The 17,926-nt window shown below is 42.1% G+C and overlaps 1 protein-coding gene across 6 annotated transcripts in view; it reads left to right on the top strand.

Moving 5' to 3' along the window:
- Positions 1-17,926, top strand: part of ASAP2 (ArfGAP with SH3 domain, ankyrin repeat and PH domain 2) — a 2,005,955-nt gene that overhangs the window by 1,221,706 nt on the left and 766,323 nt on the right. The gene's annotated exons all lie outside the window — the stretch shown is intronic.

Raw genomic sequence — 17,926 nt, 5'->3', positions numbered from 1 at the left:
ATCCTGTGAATCTCTTGAGTCCCATCTGAAACTAGATATGTCAGATCAGATAATCAAGCTGAGGTGTGGCACCTTAACAGGCTTGTTCTTATTTTCTTGGTGAATATTTGGCTAGAATGGTCTGAAATGCTCCTGAATGCTTCTCAGTGGCCAGGCAGAGTTTGGTTCCCAACTCCTCTGTTCCCTGTTGAGGACAAAAATCCATTGGGAAGGAAAGGGACCTTTTATGACTAGGACTGATCATGTTTGTCTCAAACTGCGGTGGTGGTGCTTTGATTAGATAGATTTGTCACCTCACAGTAAGACGTTGTCCTGTTCAGTTCTCAGCTAGAGCGTCTTCTGTGTGGAGACATGCATGAATGTGCGCACCTTCGTTAAAGGCTGTGCATCAGGGCTGGTAACTCGGCACGTAAAAATCTACTGCCAATCATTAGCGGACCGGAGTTCCGCTGTGGCGACCCCTAACCGGGAAAAGCCGAAAGACACAACAACAACAACAACTGATCATGTTTGTCTCAGAGCTTGCATGCTCCAGACACAGTTTTACTACTACAGTGCCTTTCAGAAGGGCTGTGTGGATGCTTAATTCTGCTGTAAAGTATCCATGAAAACCTGCATATAAAGCAAAATAAAAGACTCCCCTTTTGGACTGGGAGGCATGTTTACTTGCTTTGCATTTTTTTAATGGATTGCTCCCAGTAAGCCAATGGTTTGCTTTTATAGGAGAATCAAGATAGTATTTGTACAGACTATGGGAGCTTTGGCCAGGATGTAATTAATATTGGTCCACTGTTCTTCCACCACATACCGTGGGATCTTTAACATCCATCTAAGTTGCCATAAACATATACAGGTAGGACTTTTCATTCAGAGTATGACACCTCAGGAGTGCAGCACCTCTCCTGACTTAATACGCTGTATTTTACTTACTGAAACATCTATTCAAGCATCTGTTCTAGAGATGGAGCTCGCAGCCTTCTGAACTTCCTGGCATGAGTAGCATGTGTGCCACCTCTTGAGCCATTAACACTGACTCCTCTGTTTGCTGCTTCATCCCTTCTCCTTGTATGCCCTACTTTTGATACATTTTGACTCAAGCCACCAACCAAAACTGCATCTTTCATAGGCAATTTCTTTATTATACATCTTTACCAAACCAGCCATTCCTAGCATATCTTCACCACCGCACTTTGCATTTTGATATCTACTTTACAGTTAATATTTCCTTCCCAGACTATCTTAATATTAACAAATAAAATTTTGTTTTTGGAGTGTCTGTAAAACTTTTCTTTCCTGTAAAGCTTGTGAATCTAGAACAGATACTAATATGCATCTGTTGAAATCCCACAAGCCTTCATATTACTACTTAACAGTCTGATTCCACTTTCATGTCAGCTGACCAGTACATTGTTGAGTTCCCGTTTCTACTCTGTCTGTTTCTTTCATTGACTTACTTTTGTTCTTGTAAACATACAATGTCCATTTTGTGAGTCTGTATCCATTTCAGTGCTACAGGTCTCTGCATAATTGGTTTAATTCTGTTAACATTTAGCATCACGACTGTTGAAGACCACACTTCTCACATTTAACTATCTTTTTCCTTACTTTTATCCTCTGTTTTCTTTTATTTAAGCCCGTGTCCCATTAAAACAGTGATTTCAGATCCTACTCTGTGGTAACTTTATACTTTTTCCTTTTTCCAGCAGAGGTGCCTCCTGTGGATTTTCCACATCTGTGTTCTCAGTTTGTATCCTGTTTTGTATGTCAGTATTTTCGGTGTTATAACTCTCTTTGATTATCAGTATATGACTGTCTTTCCTGTTTGTTGTCCGTTGTGGATTGCAGTTGTCCCTCTGTAGTTTTCTTTCCTCCTTGTATTGTTTGTACTTCTGGCATTTAAACAAGTATTGACCCTTGCTGCTAAATTTGTAATTTTCTTGTATTAAACTCCTGAATTTTTACATTGTCATTTTCTACATTGGGTAACCAAATGTCCCAATTATTCACAGCCGTACAAGCACTCTGGTTGTCTGCTGTAATGTCCAGTACATTTGTAGTTTTTGATAAACATAACATTTGGAATATTCATATTTTTAAATTTTTCATTTTCTGTGAAACCTTTACAGAATTTTCCCTCCCTGTCCATATCCCAGCAGTGACCATTCTTTAACAGTCTCTATTTTATAATTTATTAAGTGACAGAAAGTAATAAGGAAGCTGAGCAAGGGGCTGAAACCTAAATAAAACAAGTAAATAACAACTTGAATAAAAATGATGTTCATCGTGTTTTACTGTTGCAGGCATTACAATTGGGTTATCCTGCTGCCAGGCTACCCGCAGTCGGCCTGAATTCCAAAGTCCTGGTCCGGCGTCGGTTGCTGTCGCCTCCTCCCTGACGTCAGTGCGCCAGGGGTATAAAAGATGCAGCCAACACCATTTTCTTCAGTCTTTCTTACCGCACGGTGCCCGAAGCAAAAGCAGTTTATAAGTGCCGGTCGGCCGACTCCTGAGATTTTCAAGTTCAAATTCCAGATCCGAAGTCTTCATCAAAGCTAAGTACCCCATTGGGGAAACTTTTTTCTTGCTCCAGACCGATGTCAGAAAAAGTTAATAATTGTATTTTTTGTGGGAAGCAAATACCTCATAAGGATTTTCATTCTTACTGTATTCCTTGCCTAGGCCCTGACCACGACGTTGCTAGTTGTCGGTTTTGTGCTAGATTTAACCAACGCACTATTAAGCGTCGGTTCGATTTTGCATTTCATTACTTTGGCAGAAGATTTAATTATATAATGCCATTGGAACAGCCGATTACCGGAGTTTATAAAAAGCGCAAAGAAAAGGACAGGCATCCAAGGTCCAAAACCGATGACGAGGCTTCTGCTAGGCCAGTCGCTGGTTCTCAGTGAGGCGCTTTCGCAGCCCCTAACGCCCGCCACCTCAGAGTCACAGGCTGCTTTCAACTCCCATGCGGAGCCGACTAGGCCGCTGGAAACTCAAGGTATTGGACCTTCAGAAACTATTCCCTCAGATGGGTCTGGAGCCGCTGAGCAGGCATCAGCTTCTGAGGGTGTTTTCAGGCCTACACAGGTATATGTGAAAACTACTTCAGCTTCAAAGGCAAAGACTAAAACACCTCTAAAGACAAAGAAACAAGTACAACATTCCACTGGACAGGCCTCCATGCCTAAAAAACAGATGCTTAAAATGGCCGAAGACCTAATTACTTTGATCAGGGGTTCCCCATCCCCCTCCTGATAAGAGGCCTAGGCAAAAGACAGAATATGAATCTTTAGATCAGGTTTCCATTTCCTCTGATTCCTCTTCTGAACAGGAATACTCTCTTCCTCCCTATGAGGATTCTGATGCTGAAGAATCTATCCCTTCAGCCTCTCCTCCTGAGGATTATTCTTTTGGGGAGACCCTGCATACTATGAGGGAGCACTTCCATTGGAAGAGCCAAGATTACTCAGAATCAAAGAAAAGGCTTAGAGACTTCCTTTTACTATCTCAGCACAGGCCCCTTGCTATTCCTCCTGTTTTAGACATTGTAGATGATGTATTTTCAGAGTCTGGTCTGTCTCCTGACTGTTTACCACCAGCTCCTGTTAAGCCAGACGGATACTACAGGGTTCCTGATTCACATAAATTTCTTTATAAAAACCCTGCTGCTGACCCAGAAACTATCTCTCAGGGTCCCAAAGGGGTCAAGGCTTCCACTCCAAAAAAACCCTATCCCCTCTGGTAGGGATTCAAGGGCCCTGGACAGATGGGGGAAAAAGATTTACACTTCTGCTACCTTGGCCATAAGGGCCTTAAATTGTCAGTTTCATATGCTTAAATATCAGCAATACCTTATGTCACTGCTTAAACAGAAAATGTTGACAAATTCTGAATGTGCAGAAAACAAAGAAATGCAGAATTTATTGCATGCAGCTGAACAAGTAGGAAAGCATACTTTGCAATGTGGTTTTGATTCTCTGGAGGCCTCCTGCAGGGCTGCTGTTACGGGTTCTGTCATTAGGAGGCATGCTTGGTTAAAGGAACAGAATCTGCCTGATCATGTTAAAGCAAAATTATTAGATGCTCCATTACAGCATGATACCTTGTTTGGTGTTAAAGTAGAAGAGGTGTTGAAGAAAATGGAGGACAAAGCTAAATCTGTGCAAACAGTCAAGGATTTCTTACAGGTACAGCCTCTCAGATTTAGCAGGAACTGGCCTACAAAGAATTGGTCCTTTCCAGTGTCAGACAGGCCACAAAGAGGCAGATACAGATGCCCCAGAGGCAGATCCCAGCCCCAAGGCTCATACAGGTCTAAACACTGGGGTGCTTCTACCTCCAAAAGCGGAGAGGATAAATCACAGCCATACAGAAAACAGTCTCAATGACTTTTCCTGCCAGTACCAAGCACTTATCTTCTGGCAGCTCCTTTAGGGGGAAAACTAGCACTTTTTTCACAAAATTGGCACATCATCACCCAGGACAAATGGGTCTTGAATATAGTGTCACAAGGCTACAGGTTCCACTTTCACACCCTGCCAAGGGCAAACGGTATGCCAGACCTGCCACACAACCAATGGGCAGAGGCACAAAAACAAGTTTCATCCCTCATGGACATGAGGGCCATTCAGCGAGTACCACAACAAGAGCAGGGACTAGGATTATACTCAAGACTGTTATTGGTGCCCAGAAAGGACAAAGCCTGGAGACCAGTACTGGACCTGTCTATTCTAAACACATTTCTGGATATTCCAAAATTCAAAATGTTGACTCTGCAGCAGCTTCTGCCCATGCTGGGCAAGAAGGCTTAGCTTGTGACTTTAGACCTAAAAGAGGCATACCTGCATGTCCCAATCAGACAATCATGCAGAAGATACCTCAGATTTATAGCAGGCTCAATGCACTACCAATTCTCTGCACTGCCCTTTGGCTTATCTACTGCACCCAGGGTCTTCACAAAATGTCTGGCACCAGTAATTGCATTTTGCAGACAAAGAAGAATACAAATTTATACTTACTTGGGCGACTGTCTTATTCAAGCAGAGAACAAGGACATTCTGCTACAGCATCTGGCGTTTGTAAAAAGATTACTAACATGCCTAGGGTACACAGTAAACAAAATAAATCAAAAGTGGTACCCTCTCAAGAGATAATATTGTTATTGGTGCCCAGAAAGGACAAAGTCTGGAGACCAATACTGGACCTGTCTATTCTAAACACATTTCTGGATATTCCAAAATTCAAAATGTTGACTCTGCAGCAGCTTCTGCCCATGCTGGGCAAGAAGGCTTGGCTTGTAACTTTGGACCTCAAAGAGGCATACCTGTATGTCCCAATCAGACAATCATGCAGAAGATATCTCAGATTCATAGCAGGCTCAATGCACTACCAATTCTCTGCACTGCCCTTTGGCTTATCTACTGCACCCAGGGTCTTCACAAAATGTCTGGCACCAGTAATTGCATTTTGCAGACAAAGAGGAATACAAATTTATGCTTACTTGGATGACTGTCTTATTCAAGCAGAGAACAAGGACATTCTACTACAGCATCTGGCATTTGTAAAAAGATTACTAACATGCCTAGGGTACACAGTAAACAAAAAGAAATCAAAACTAGTACCCTCTCAAGAGATAATATTCCTGGGTGCAAGCTTAAATACAACTGCCCAGATGGCTTATCTCACCCCAGACAAACAAAGACAACTGACTACTTATTTCAAAATGTTGGCATCAAAGACCCAGTTATCTGCAAGAAAAATTCTGCAGGCTTCATGGCATCCTGCATTCTGCTAATTCCATATGCAAAACTGCATATGAGGAAACTACAGTGGTATCTAAAAAGTGCCTGGACTCAACATTGCCACAGCCTGGAAACAATAATTACCCTCACCCAGTTTGGGTTTGTGAAGGGCCGATCTTGTCTCCTGAACCTGATTGACTTCTTTGAATCAGTCTCCAGAGCCATGGACAAGGGTAAGGTGGTCCACACAGCCTATCTAGACCTTGCCAAGGCCTTTGACACCATCCCCCCATGGAATCATAGATAAACTTACTGAGTTGGGCATTAATCCCCATGTCACCCAATGGGTTGCTAAATGGCTTACTGATAGAACCCACACTGTAAAAGTAGCCGACTCCAAATCCAGCTCCAGACAAGTGACAAGTGGAGTACCTCAGGGTTCAGTCCTGGGGCCGCTCTTGTTTGGCATCTACTTCTCTGAAGTACGGGTCAACACTAAGGGACTCTGGCTAACAAAGTTTGCAGATGACTGCAAACTGGAACCATTATTGAATCCCCAAATGATGTGGATACTCTACAAAAGGGCCTTACAGAAACAGATGCTTGGTGCCAGAGCCATGGGCTCAAGCTCAATGCCAAGAAATGTATTGTTATCCCCTTTGGGAAAAAACATGTATCCATGAATTACCATATAGGTGGCAGTACACTAAACACAGAAAGTGTGATAAGAGACTTAGGGACACAGGTGGACAGTGGTCTCACCTTCGATAGCCACATCGCCACAACAGTCAGGAAATCCTTCTATGTGGCACATCTCATCACGAAGGGCTTTTCATCCAGAAAAAAGGAGGTCATTGTCCCACTGTACTCATCCCTCATTAGACCCATTATAGAATACAATGTCCATTTGGTATGTACCTCTCAAGACATCTGCAACAACTGGAAAGGCCTCAGAAATACCTCACTAAAAGAATCACAGGCCTAAAGCAGATGCCCTACGCTGACCGCCTTAAAAAACTCCAGCTATACTCTGTCGCATATCATCTACTCAGAGGCGATTTCTGCTTAACATACAAGGCCATGTCAAACCCAGAGCTGTTGGACATGCTACACTTAAAGAAATCCCAATCCCTCAGAGCTGCATGCTCCAGGGATCTAAACCTGGTCATCACAATAAACAAAACATGCTGGAGGGATAGGTTCCTGACCCAGAGACTCCCCAGACTCTGGAATAGATTGCCCATACATGTCAAGCAGAGTGCCTCTTTGGACCTCTTCAAGAGGAACCTTGACGATTGGATGGGAGAAAGGAAATTCACCCCAGGGATCACGTCAGTCGCCCTGCTAGACAGGGGTCCAGGAAAGTAAATAATGTGGGAAGAAATAGCCAGGGAATTGTTATGGCTAGGCTTGTATAGGCCCTAGGGCTGATAGCCTAGTAACAACCTATGAACCTATGAACCTCATTCCCTGCTTGCAACAGGAGTTTCAATGGTGGGCAAAGGCCTGTCACCACAACAAGGGACAGCCATTCACTTTACCCACAGCCAGGCAGACATTAACAACAGATGCATCAGATTATGCCTGGGGGGCCATATGGCAGGAATATGTATTCAGGGCATGTGGTCTGCAAGCCAAATGCATCTACATATCAATCAAAAAGAGATGTTAGCTGTTCAGAATGCCCTGACAGCCTTCAAGGATCTACTTCATCCAGGACAACTATTGATAAAGACGGACACTACTACAGTCTTGTGGTACATAATCAAGCATGGAGGCACACATTCCTACCCCCTCTGCAGATTAGCCATGACTTTGTGGGATACAGCATTGACTTACCAAGTACATCTGCAAGCACAATTCCTGCCAGGAAAGATAAGTACTCTGGCAGACGAACTAAGCAGAAACCTAATGGATCCCCACGAGTGGAAATAGGATCCACAAGTCTTCAGCATGTTAACAAGGAACTGGGGATGCCTGGACATAGACCTGTTTGCCTCCCCTCACAACTGCCAACTACAGAGATTCTGCACAAGGACTTATCACAAGCAAGCATGGAAAGTGGATGCTCTATCTTTCAGCTGGAAAAACTTAACAGTATATCCCTTTCCCCCACTGCCTCTCCTCCCCAAGGTACTCCTAAAGGTCAGACAAGAGAAGCCAAAAGTGATACTGATTGTCCCAGACTGGCCCTGCCAGCACTGGTACCCAATCCTAAAGAACTTGTCTCAATGCCCAGCCTGGACATTACCTCAAATTCCTCACTTATTGACCCAACACAACAGTCAGATCCTGCACAGCCAACTCAGGACCTTAAATGTGGCAGCATGGAGGATAATGTAGCCATTCAAAACACACCTCTCTCTAAAGCGGTGATGGATGTTATTTTGGAGGCCAGGAGGCCTAGCACCAGAAAATCCTATGCAGAAAAATGGAAGAGATTCTGTGTTTGGAACCAGGCACAAGGAAATGACACGATTGTACCAAATATTCCTCAGATTTTGCAATACTTAACTGAGATGGTGGCCAAAAACCTATCCTTTTCATCAATTAAGATTCATGCCTCTGCCATTTCAACTCATTACAAAACAGAACCACCTATTTTTTCTCTTCCATTACTAAGGCAGTACCTCAGAGGGGCCAAAAACATAACACCTCCAAGGAGAGCACCAATACCTGCATGGGACCTCAATTATGTCTTGGAAAAACTCACACTACCTCCTTTTGAGCCAGCCTCTGCAGCTGATATAAAATTCTTATCCTGGAATACAGCTCTGCTCCTAGCAGTAACCCCTGCAAGACAAGTCTCAGAGTTACAGGCCCTCATGGCTGTGGAACCTTTTATCATTTTCCATCTTGACGGGGTTTCTCTGAGGTCAAACCCGACAGTTATGCCTAAGGTAGCGTCCAGTGTGGCCCTTAACCAAACAGTTAATTTGCCTACCTTTTATCCAAACCCACAGAATAAGGGTGAGAGACTTCTGCATTCTTTGGACATTCACATACAGGTTGAATGGGTTTGCACTTCCAAGAATTAGGGAACAGATCTGCTACTACACCATTCTTACACAGTTTAGAGTTTGGTACTGTTCATTTTTTTTTATTTTAGTTTCCTTTGTTGACCACATTGGTCCCATTAGGCTAGTGGCCTCATTTCACAGGAGACTTAATGTGATATTTATACTGCTATGGGAAATTTGGCCAGGAAATCGGGGAAATGTCCCCTACTCTTTTCAATACATGCTGTGGTATCTTTTATGTCAGTCTGAGCTACCACCAACTTAAGCAGATGAGGCCGTGGTTTAATATCTCGTCCAAGCAGCAAGCTTGTGGTGAGTTAGATATGTATAATGTAGACATGAACTGTTGATGTACAAATTTAAAATAAGGTAGATATTTGTAAAGTTTGTTCCAGATTGCTACCTAGTGTCAAAAGTATTTATTTATTTTAATTGCAGTAGTTAATTGTGTAGAATGTAATTATTAGAATAGTAAGTGGATTTTAAAACTGAATTGTAAATAACTGAAAGGAAATGTTTCGTTTTCAGGTAATTCACCCATAACCCGTTTAAAACCACACCTGTTTAAACAGGCCAGTGCAGCTTCTTCCCATCAAACCACATCACCTAATTTCCATATTTTTTTCTTTATCCGCCCACTGTCTGCATCTAATATTGTACTTGAGAGTAGTTAAATCTTTACCATGTTGGCTCCTTCACCATTACTGTGTATCTCCTTTCTTCACTGCTTCTTTCTATGTATGGATTGGTATCCTACAGAATACCTTGTCTAATAGCATTTAATATATAGTCTGTTGTAATATCTTATTTTCTTTGATGTGGGGCCAGCAGAGGTTTACTATTACATGCTCGAGGCTCAGAATGTGAAGTTAAGCTATAAGAGAAACTTGGAACACTGAATGTGGACATTTGCACAAATGCACCAAACACTGAAACTCTGTACAAGGGTGAACCCAGGATCAGATGCTAACATGGGCTGTGAAGGGGGGCAAGGCGGCATCCCAGGCTCTCTTCTGAATAGGCTAAAACATGAACTAGCATAACTATTAAGTACCATTTTCAGTCATAGTCTAACCACAGGCCTTGTTCCTGCAGAATGGAGAACAGCAACAGTTATTCTTCCCCTCCACAGAGGTTGCATAGCAACAGACCTGTGGAATTACAGACCTATAAGCCTGACCAGGCTCATCTGTAAGGCCATGGAACGTATCATTATGGACCTCATAAATAAAGACATAGACAATCTCCAAACCCAGGATTCTACCCAGTTCAGTTTCGTCAAGGGTATATCCTACCTGTTAAATTTTGTGGACTTTTTCAGAAATGTAACCAGGGCCATTGATGAGGGCACATCTGTGCACACAGCATACCTCGACTTAGCAAAGGCTTTTGACACAATCCCACACTCAAGCATTACTGATAAACTTAGCAAACTGAATGTAACCCCCTTCGTTGTAAGATGGGTTGCTAACTGGCTCACAAACCGGACATACACTATCAAAGTGGGTGACTCCACATCAACCAGCAGACCTGTAAACAGCGGGGTGCCACAGGGGTCAGTGTTGGGCCCCCTACTGTTTAGTATATACTTCTCATAAGTTCATGTCAAAACTAAGGGGTTGTGGCTGACCATGCAGATGACTGCAAAATGGTTGAAATTATTGAATTTCCAATTGATATCAGTATACACCAGGAGGGTCTTATGCAGACCAGCGACTGGTGTCTTACTCATGGTGTCAAACTGAAAGCAAAATTAATGCATCATCATTTCCTTCGGCACAAACCATGTCTCTTCACACTATCAAATCAACAACAATACCCTAAGAACCCACGGAGTGGTAAGGGACTTGGGTTTACAAGTTGACCGCAACCTTAACTTTGACCAGCATGTGTCTACTGTAGTAAGGAAGGCTTTCTACGTAGCACACTTGATTAGTAAAAGCATCTCCTCAAGAGTAAAAGAGGTTATGACCCCTCTATCTTCTGCACTAATCTGGCCCATAATTGAGTATAATGCCCTGTTCAGGAGATACCATACAAAGCACCTGCAGCAATTGGAAAGACCTTAGAGGTTTATAACAAAGAAGATCAAGGGACTCCAGCAGACACAAACCTAATGAACTTGCTGCATATTCGTAAATCAAATGGGACTATGACCACCCATTCCAGCGACCTGATATGGCCTGCAACTTAAATAGGACATGCTGGAGGGACAAATTTATCTCCCAGTGACTACTTCTTTGGAATAGGCTACCTATTCATGTGAAACAGAGTACCTCTACAACATTGTTAAAAAGGAACCTGGACGAATGGATGGGGCACCCTAAATTCTTACCAGTAATAGCGCTCTCAACCCTGCTGGGCATGGGCAGTAATTACTGAATGCAGTCTTGGGTATTAACTTAACATTTCTATGCCATTACATTGGGATGAAATGTCTAGGCTTGAAATGACCTCCGGGTCGATAGCCTAGTAATCTCTTATGATCCTGTGCAGAGAAGAAGTTATGCGTGACATATATTCTCATACATACCATGTTCCCCCTGATTTATCATTTCTCATGGGATGATTTAGTAGTGAAAGCAACTCTTCCAGAACCTGAAGAGACTTGCCACAGTAGAACATATGAGGGAGAGAGGGACATTGAGATAAGAGGCAGAATATTTCTGCCACTGTATACTGAAAGACCAAATGCACATCAGAAACCATCAGGCAATTTATTACAGCTCAGCTGGGCAACCTACTGTCACTACTGTCTCACTATCCATCAATATCAACTTGTCCTTTTAGAAATGAAATTACTTTAGTCCATGAAGTAGAAGCAGAGCTGGTCTACACACACTTTGTAGGTGATGGAATAAGGTGTATCAGTTAAAATGTATTTATTTTATTTACATTAGGCCCGGGGAGAAAAGCTCCACAGAAATATAAGCAAAATACAATAATTTGTACAATAATATACATACAGAGACTCCCAATACTATATGCCCAGAGACTCTCCAGACTCTGGAATAGACTGCCCATACATGTCAAGCAAAGTGCCTCTTTGGCCCTCTTCAAAAGGAACCTTGACGATTGGATGGGAGAAAGGAAATCCACCCTGGGGATCACGTAACTCCCTCTACTAGACAGGGATCTAGGGAAGTAAATAGGGTGGGAAGAAATAGCCAGGGAATTGTTATGGCTAGGCTTGTATAGGCCCTAGGGCTGATAGCCTAGTACCAACCTATGAACCTACAGTAAGATGGAGAGTACACATCATCTAGTTAGTCTATACAAAGTAGTATTCAATACAGCTTTGTAGTAGATTCGGGTTCAAAAAGAAAAACACACAAGCATTTCAGTAAAGATCACTGTGAGAAAAATAAAATTAGTGCTGTGTACATATTAAATAATAGTTATGACCAAATGATATTTCTTATATATATATATATATATATATATATATATATATATATATATATATATGAGTAAAAAAAAGCATTTTCTGAAAAAAAGTAGTTGTGACTCTACAAAGCCAGACATTCCAAGCAGCATCACTAAGTTGTGTGATTAGCCTTTGTTTATTACCATGAGCATGGATTGATTAGGAAAATCAGTCAACACACAGAAGTGCAAAGAAAGGTTAACACGTTTCTGTAGTCAGTTGGTGAAATCATGTAAAACTGCTCTATATAACCATAAAATTATGTAAAACAAAGGTAGATTAAACATATCCTGAATATGCATTTTTTTTGTATTGGGACACATTTTGCTAAGGTAGTATGCGCTGCCTGTTCTCCGTGCAACACATTCTCCATTAACAGCAGTTCCTGTACACAAACTGAAAGTAACCTTTATAAAACTTGTAAATCATTAAGGCATCCCTAAAAGAGAAAAAACTGTTAAGAGAGTGATAAATACAAGTCATAGTAATAGGAAAATCACCCCGGGGATCACTTCTGTGGCTCTGCTCAACAGGGGCACAGGAAAATAATTTTCTTGGGTGGCAAAAGCCAGGGTACCTTTTTTGGCTAGGCTTATATAGACCCGAGGGCCAATAGCCTAGTACCTACCTATGAACCTATGAATGATAAATGTCTGAAATTTATTGTTATTCATATATTTTTTTACACTTGTGAGATAGCTTATCATTGTTTGAAGCTCAGTGCATATCTTTAGTTATTTTGAGGAAAAGGGGTAGATGGACAAGTCATTTTGAGTCTGAAGCAATGTTGTAGGTTGAGCTATATCTTGGATGCCATGTTGTATCTTTTGGCTATCTGTTCTCTAGGTAAATCTGCAGCATTTTTAGGTTGTAGCCCTGATCAACAGTCTTTACTTGCATTTTGGCAACCAACAGAATATGAAAAGCATATGTTGTACTGAAGTTTAACATAAATCATTCTCACTAGAGCTTTGTGTATCCTGTTACTTGTGACCAGTTCAATTCTCAGCTGGAATGCCTTCTCTGCAGAGTCTACATGTCCTTCCTGCACTCACATGATTTTCTTCTAGGTGTTCCAGTTTCCTCCCCCATTCCAAAGATGCGTCTGGAGCTTTTCTCCCTGGGCCTCAGCTGACAATGGGCTCTGTCCCAGTCAGACTTTCATAATGAACAAATGTTACATAAGTAAATAAATATTTTTGATATTTAGAGAGGCTATCCAGCTGGTTTGTCTTGGGAAGCATTTCATTATGACAGTCCCGCAAACATGAACCTGTTTTGTTTGTCATATTCTCAAAAGCATGCTTCAAAGTTATGTTGTGAGGTTTTAATGCCCATTATTCTTGAGTGTAAATCACACCTTGAGGTCAGGGGGTGTCTCATTATTTTCAGTGCTGCCAGTATCACCTGTGCTACACAAGTGCCTAATTTTGTACCCTCTAACTGTGGAGTACTAGGTGCTGCAGTTCTAGGCTACAAAAACATTCATCCAGTAACATTAGGTCACATTCCTTCTCCATTCAACAGGTAGTTTGACAACCCTCTTGAGGCTAGTCTGAGAAGTTGCATTTTTTGTTGTTTTCTTCATCTGGTGCAAAAAGTGAAGACCTTAAAGATTCAGTTTGTGCTTACATATGTCAGTAATTCAAGTGGTCTGTTTTATTTTTCACCTTATTTTGTTAGCTGCCCAAATTAATTTTATTAAACAGATCAAGCGTTTGCTTCAGACCATCATCATGTCCTTTGAAATGATGCAAAACAAAAGTTAACTTCAAAGTTATTAAGTAAAAGGCCTCTATGAAGTACAGCTCAGCAACCTAACCTATTTAAGTTTATAAGCACAGTATTCCCTATTCACACATCCCCTTCACATAGTTATATGGTTCACCGGTATTACTGAAAAGGTGTGTGTGTGTGTGTGTGTGTGTGTGTGTGTGTGTGTGTGTGTGTGTGTGCATGTGTATGTGTGCGCATGTGTTTGTGTTTGTGTGTGCGCGCGTGTGTATGTGTGTGCGCGCGTGTGTGTGTGTACCCTGCAAAAGATCGTTTGGTCGACACTCAGCAGCTGGTTAACAGGTGTTGGTGATTACACGATTTCTGGTGTTGGGGAATATGCCCTTACTCTGTGCAATTACTGAATTAGTATATAAAAGTAGCTGGGGGGCTTGCCCCTGCAAAAAGTGCTGTTTTTTTAATTTTTGAATTTCAATGTTTTGCAAGTTGATGTAGGGTACTACACCTTTATATATATCTATAGAGAAAGAGAGAGGAATTTTTTACTTTTTAATCTAAGAAACCTTTCTTCTAATCACAAATATCCAAAAATGTCATCTAATACAGATTTAATCTGAAACACACTTTGTCAAATCATATTGCTTCTAAAACTTCGTACAGCAAATACTTATCCAGACTTCTTTTTTGGAGGGAGGGCAAGCCTTCAAACCCCCCCCCCCCCCATTTTAGGGACCTCACCACCCCACACCTCTTTACTTAAATATACTTATTCCACATTTCTACAGTCTTAGAGAAAAGAGACAATTTCTCACACGGTAAATTAGACAGAGATACTGAGCAACACTAATCTGCATTGTAATTCAGTGATCCAAAACCACACCAGCAATGATTTTTACATATTTTTGCATCAAATGTGATTCATTCATTTGTGTCTTTGATTAAACGTGTTTTAGATCAAGTGTAACACATTTTTTGTATGAAATGTGCTGTAGATCAAATGTTGAGTTCCTATATGTGTATGTATATCTGTATATGTGTATATATATATATATATATATATATATATATATATATATATATATTCGTATATTTTTGGTTAAAGTAATGACATTCAAAATGGTGTTTGTATACTCTCAAGGCCTTTTTCAGTCATACACTCCAAACACAATCTCTTTAACCTGACCTATTTCTAACTCACATAATTTCTTCAAAAGTCTTAGCCCACAGTTGCAAAAATGATACTGTGTTTGGTATTCATTTTATGTTTACAAGCTGATCTGGAATGTTTGTGTTTGTCCTGCCTGCAGAGTCATCACGCCTAGCAATTGCATAAGTACATGGTGGAGGAGCACACAGATCTGAGCGTGCATAGCACCACCAGCTTGCCAACTCCCTATCAAGTCCCCCCTTCAGGTTCATCCCTTAGGGCCAAACCTTAACAACAGATGCATCAGACACAACCTGGGGAGCGCATTTCCAACACCTCACATCCTAGGCACAAACACATAAATTGGAAGGAAATGATGGCAGTACAGAAAGGCAAGATGGCCTTCAAGGATCACTGGAAACCAGGGGTCCTACTTATCAAAATGGACAACACAGCAGTCTTGTGGTAGATAAGCAAACAAGGGGGCACCCACTCCTAACCTCTTTGCCGGCTGGCAGTGCAGATCTGGGAGACAGACAATGCTATGGGGTTGCACCTGATGACTCAGCACTTTCCTGGAGCTCAGAACATTGTAGTAGACCACCTCAGCAGATATTTAATGGATCCCCATGAGTGGCAGCTGCATCGGGAAACATTTCTCAGCATAGTCCAGAAATGGGGAATCCCCTCAACTAGACCTTTTTGCCACCAATGAAAATGTTCATTTAAAAAGATTGTTTTCCAGGAGCAAACTTTACACAGCCTAGAAAATAGATGCCTTCTGCTTCTTCTGGAGCCATCTGTTTCTTTATGCATTTCCTCCCCTGCCTGTCCTTCCAATAGTCCTCCTAAAAATCAGGGAAGAAGGACCGAGGGTCATTCTGATAGCTCCAGACAGGCCAAGGCAGCACTGGTACCCCCTGCTCCTGAGTTTGACCAAAGCAAAACCTTGGCAGTTACCTCAGAGAGTGGATCTACTGACTTAGGCAAGGGTAAAGCTTGTGCACCCCAACCTACAGACTGTCAAACTCTCTGCCTGGATAATTCATCAAAATTCTACCCTGAACAATCCCTGAGTAGTCAGGTGCCTAATATCCTAAAAGAAGCTAGAAGACCCAGTACTAGGAAAACATACTCTGCCAAGTGGAAAAGATTCTCTGTTTGGTGTCAACAAAAGGCCTCAACCCTGTCTCTACCAACATTTCAGCCGTTTTAGAGTACCTGGCCATCTTGGTGAACCAAGGCCTATCCTTCTCATCCATTAAGATTCACTCTTCTGCCATTTCAGCCCACAACCCTACTCTTTCTCCTATCTTTTCCCACCCCTAATGAAACAGTTTCTTAGGGGAGTGCTGCATGTCAGACCTCCCAGGATGCAACCTCCCCCTCCCTGGGACCTCAGCTTTGTTCTATACAAGTTGACCTTACCCCCCCTTCACACCAGCTGCATCAGCAGATTTAAAATTCTTGACCTGGAAGACTGCCCTTTTACTGGCTATCACCTCAGCTAGGAGGGTCTCTGAGTTGCAAGCCCTCATGGCAGTGAAACCCTTTCTTATCTTCCCCCCAGACAGAGTTTCACTTAGAACTAATCTTTCCTTTATGCACTTGGTGGTCACAGACACTTCCCTGAACCCAACCATACACTTGCCTACCTTCTTCCCTAAATCACGGAACCAAGTGGAAAGAATCCTTTACTCCTTGGATGTACACAGGCAACTTTGCTGCTACTTTGACAGGACTAAAACTTTCAGAAAATCAGAACAACGGTTTGTTTCCTTTGCCTTGGGCTGTGAAGGAAAACCAGTTTCCAAGCGAACTATCTCCAAGTGGATCTCCCACTGTATTTCCTTTTGTTACCCCTACCATGGCAAAAAGTCCCCTGAATCTGTTAGGACCCACTCCACTAGGGCCACTTCTATCTCCACTGCTTTCCTAAGGGGATTGCCTACCAAAGACATTCTGGAGGCAGCTTCCTGGTCATTGGTGCATACCTTTACCAAGCACTACCACCTGTCAGCCTTTTGCAAGTCCAGAGCAGGATTTGCCACTGCCATCTTACAGGGCATCCTCTGTTCCCATTAAGGCACCTTCCACCCTCAACTCAGCTTTGGGAACCATCCCATAAGTCAGGCCTGCAACAGTGAAGCACGAAGAACATAGTACATTTGTGTACACTTAACATAAATGCAGATATTCAAATGTATTCACTGTTGCAGTCTTCTTTCCCCTCCCTCCATCCCCCTTATTTTCCTTACAGTAGCAGCTTCTTCTCTGTCATCCTCTTCCAGAGGACCCTGTGCATGGATGCCCTACAGGTCCTCTTTCCTGGTCCTTTGTTTAAGATTCATATGGGGCTCCTACCTTCTAGGGGCAAAAAAAAAAAAAAAACTAATGTCATGGTGTTTGCTGGCTCCCTTTATACCCAACTGTCTTGACATCAGGGTAGGGTGTCCACCAGCTCAGGGAGGAGGGAGTATTTTACTCTGGTAGTTGGGCTGACTAAGGGCTTTCGAAGAGGGAAATCCCATAAGTCAGGACTACAACAGAGAATACACTCGAACATCTATATTTAGGAACTCAACATTTGAACTACAATGTCAACATTTATGGTAATTGTACACAACTGTACTTTTCTGTGCTCATTTCAGAATGTTGTGTAGTAATAATGTTGTCTACAGTCTGTGCACATCTGTGCATTACCATCCAGTGATTATTTACTTTGATGTTTGTAGTTTCTGTTTGTTTTAGTGTCAGCAACACCATCATCTCAGGAATCCTTCTTGAATTTAACCAACTGGTTTACTTCAAAACATTTCCGGTGAACTGTCCTACGTCTTCAGTCCTGACCCCA

Source organism: Protopterus annectens, chromosome 1.part1, assembly GCF_019279795.1.
Source record: "Protopterus annectens isolate FY-2018-M chromosome 1.part1, PAN1.0, whole genome shotgun sequence".
Classification (NCBI taxonomy): domain Eukaryota; kingdom Metazoa; phylum Chordata; order Ceratodontiformes; family Protopteridae; genus Protopterus; species Protopterus annectens.
The sequence above is the reverse complement of the archived record's forward strand: the minus strand, read 5'-3'. Positions and strand labels throughout refer to the sequence as shown.